At 36.5% G+C, this 4,110-nt stretch overlaps 1 non-coding gene across 1 annotated transcript; it reads right to left on the bottom strand.

The window, feature by feature from the left end:
* Nucleotides 1–1,173: 1,173 nt before the first annotated feature.
* On the bottom strand, nucleotides 1,174–1,244 carry Trnat-agu (transfer RNA threonine (anticodon AGU)). The gene has a single exon. It is a non-coding gene; the product is annotated as a tRNA-Thr (tRNA).
* Nucleotides 1,245–4,110: the final 2,866 nt, after the last annotated feature.

The following is a 4,110-nucleotide window of genomic DNA, read 5'->3' as shown; positions in this document are numbered from 1 at the left end:
TCAATATTTCTGCAGGGGACTTCTTACGAGTTGTTGAGTTCAACGTTGTGTTGAGTTGCTGCATTAAACAGGGAAAATGGAGGTCCAACACAATATTAGGAGGTATCCCATGACTTTTGTCACCTTAGTGTAGTTAGCTTCTCATGGTATGGGCTCAGTAATATCTTTTTGAATCACAAAGCAGCTGAAAGCATGAGACTAAAGGTGTACAATGTTTTTAAAATAAAGAGATCTATGTCTACATCTATAATCTCACTCCCCAAAATACTGTGAAGTACATACTGGAGAGTACTCCCATTATGCCCCATATTAGGCTCTCCTACCATTCCTTTCACATATGTGTCTGTCTGCTCTGTAATAAGTCTCATTTGGGCTATAGAGCCCCACAGGAACAATGCACAGGCCCTGAACAATGTCTCTACATTTTTCATTTAATACTGTTGCCTGAAACATGATAAGTAGGCTTTTATAGGATAGTTGATGTCTATCTTCAAGCATCTGTCAGGTCAGGTTTTACAGCATTTCCATTATGTAATTTTAGAAAGCATTTTAATGGAGAATAGAACAGTAATCTTCATGGAGCACTTTAAAATTAAAATTAAAACAGTTTTGATCATAACCGAACATTTTCTAACAAATTTCAACCAGTTTCAGACAAATAGCAATAACCTTCAGATACAATAAGATAAGTACAAGGTAAATTTCCTTCTATATTGGAATTGTACTTACCTATCAGAGTATATGGTCTGAAGATGGTCATTTTTTGGCTGAAATCAGTTGCTGTCTTTTAATAAATGTTCTATTGGGATCAAAACTGTTTTAAGTTTAATTTTAAGAACTTTTTATAATTCCCTCTTGTAACTCAAAAATACCTGTCCCAATTCATGCTGTCCTTCTCTGTATACAGTCTGCAATCCCACATATATGTGAGTGATTTCAGTTGTTACTCATGGAATTTGTTGTTATAGGATACTATGCTTTTGCATTTCTTATCTCTCTTTCTCTTTCCTCTCCCTGCCCCCACTCCCTCTAGAAATCTGCTGTCTCAGGGTAAGCAGACTGCACAGAAGAAAATGACAATTAAGGGCCACTCAGCACATACTGGTTCATTTGAAAAATAAGTCACCTAATTATAATTTTCTTTCTTACTCTAAAAATATATTAATTCATTTGTACCAAGGCTGGGATTCGAACCCAGATCGCCTGCTCACTAGGCAGACATGCTACCACTTCACCATCTTGGCAAAGTGAGATTACCCAACTGTGTGGACAAACCTGCAAGCCTCCCTCCTCAATCCAAATTACTGCTCACTCCTCAGCTAACTTGGCATTCCTAGTTTAGGGGGAATACTAAGTGGGCTGAGGCATGAAAAAGAATTGGGATTGAGGAGGGAGGCATGCCAGGGTTGGGTGAGTAGTTGTGCAAAGCCACTGTACTAGTGAAGCATAGTGGTTAGTACATCTGCACAGTGAGGAGGAGAACCAGTTTGGAACCCTTTCCTCAGGACAAGTTTTTATTTGTCACTTCAGTATGTATATGAATATCACAGATGTGATTCTGGTGTGAGGTGCTGGTGGTGGTAGTGGTCATGTGTGTATGTGGTGTGCTTGCTTGTGTGAGTGTGGTTGTGTGTGTTTATTTTGATGAAGAAGGCTATGGCCAAAAGCTGTAATGTGTTGTTGTGCCTGTCTGCAACTCAATGGGTCATCATAACAGCAAGTAGCAATCAGTACTTTTCCTACAATTGTTGATATTCCAACCTGGAGTTTCATTGTTTGATAGATGTTTGAGAATTGAAATGGTCTCTGGAACCACATAGTTTCATTAGATAAAAACTGTTACTTCTCTTACTACACATAATAACTGCCCCTAATCAAGGCAATGCATTTCTGTAAACTCTCCATTTTTACTGACTATGTAAGAAAGATTAGTAACTGAAAAGGTTAGTTGCTACACCCCATACAGATGAGATGCCCAGTCACAGATAGGCACAAGAAGAAGACTGTCAGGAAGTGAGCTTTCGGCCAACTAGCCCTTTGTTGGAAATAGAACACACACACACACACTTATGCAATTGCAACTCACGCACACATGACCACAGTCTCTTGCTACTGAAGCCAGATGCTGGCAGAGGTTAGGGTCTGTATGAGCATGTTGTCTGTGTCCATTGAAGGCCTAATTGGCTGAAAGCTCATTTTCAGACAGTCTCTTTGCTGTGCCTATCTGCAACACAGCATTTCCACTATAAGGTGAGTAGCGACTATCCTTTTCATAATATTGTTACATTCCATCCTGGATATTCCACTGTTTAAAGATCAACAATTATATGCATGAACAGTTCCAAAAACATTTTAAAAGAAAATAAAAATTTGCACACCACCTGGGTTGTGGGGAATGTTTTTCATAATATCAATAAGCTGTATTACTCATAGAATTATTAAGCTATGTAAAGAAAGTGAAACATCTGCTATTATCTTTGAATGGATAATGTTTTGAATACAAATATGTGCCAAAGTCTGGAGGGAGATTCTCTACAGTAGGACTATATCAAAGTCCTCTTTCATATGTACTACAATATTTAAAGGTCTTGACTGCAATAAGTGAAGGCTTCACAGTATATGAATTCTATAAGTGAAACAGAATGTATAATCATGCAGCCATAACTGCTGATTTATGGTGGTTTACATAATGTACAGCATAATGTCCAATTCAGCCCTTCCATCCTGTATGATGATGTAATTTTCACAAATTTTTACGTAACTGTCAATGATACATAGTGCTATAAGTAACAATGATATGTAAATATACTGTAGCCATTTTTAAAATTTAAATTTACATCAGTGGAGCCAATTTCTTGCAGTTTTTTTTCTATGTTTGTCAAATGAGAAGTAATGTTATGTGTTAAGTATGAGTATGGAGTTTCAGGTATAGGATGAAGTACTGTACAATGTGTAGCCTGTAACTGTTCAGAAGTACTTAGTTAGTCTGCAACACTCACATATCATAGATTAATAATTATCTCATACAATTTATATTATCATTTCATGAAATACTGACAATAGTGTTTAATTGATGTTATGAATAAGATACCAGTAACAGTCTGGTGTGAAATGATATTGCCCCTACACCACTATCACCTACTTGTATTTTGGAGCTGCTACTCATGTCATCTGCGGGTTTCTGTAATAACCTTGAATTTCTGCAATTTTGCAATGGCCAGTGTTAGTTGCAAGCTTCCTAAGAGTGATGGAGGAAACAGTATGGCACCTATAGTGTTTGACACTGTGTCCAACACTTTTACTGACTGCAATAAATCAAGGAAACTACTAGGTAAATGTTTACATTTCATTTAAACCATTGGAAAGTATATTAAACAAAGATACCAGTCATATTATTAATAATCACAAAAGGTGTTTTGAAGAGCTGTCATGTGTATATTGGTGTTGAATGAACTGTGTTCCCAATATCACCCATCAAATGGATACTGATATTACTGCCAGGTGATATTAGGAGCAATTGTTTTAATTTGTTAACCAATAAATCTCATAGTTACTTCTGTCTGGCTGTCCAGAAAAGAAATGGGAATGATGAGAGCATTGAAGATGTATGAAGTACCCAGATCAACAATTTGAGGGTACATTGAAAGATGTGCAAAAGGACAAACTGAAAAGGAAACTACAGTTGTAAGACAGAAACTTCGAAGGAAAAATGAAAATGAGCATAAAGCACTGAGGGCCAGGAGTCCCCCATTTGGTACAGCAATTTAAATTAAATTATACACATAATGTTGAAAATAACTAATTTCAGAAAAAAGCTTACTACATGAAAGTCACCATCACTAACACCATCACAGTAGGTATTATGTAAACCAGATTCAATAGCACTGTAAATTGTTCCTTTTCATTCTGGTCATATATATAATGCATAACTACTAAGTATGAGGGTCTTTTGATAAGACAGGTAAATCTCCACAAAAGAATGGAACATTTTTGTTGAGCTTTCATGAGTGATAAGCCTGATTATTCCAGGATTTTATAAAGAAATTCAGCAATGTATAGTGTACAGTACATTGTTGACATCTGTCTAAATTGTTCAGTGTGTCGACTATA

The sequence above is a fragment of the Schistocerca cancellata genome, chromosome 4 (assembly GCF_023864275.1).
Source record: "Schistocerca cancellata isolate TAMUIC-IGC-003103 chromosome 4, iqSchCanc2.1, whole genome shotgun sequence".
NCBI classification, from domain to species: Eukaryota; Metazoa; Arthropoda; class Insecta; order Orthoptera; family Acrididae; genus Schistocerca; species Schistocerca cancellata.
The sequence above is the reverse complement of the archived record's forward strand: the minus strand, read 5'-3'. Positions and strand labels throughout refer to the sequence as shown.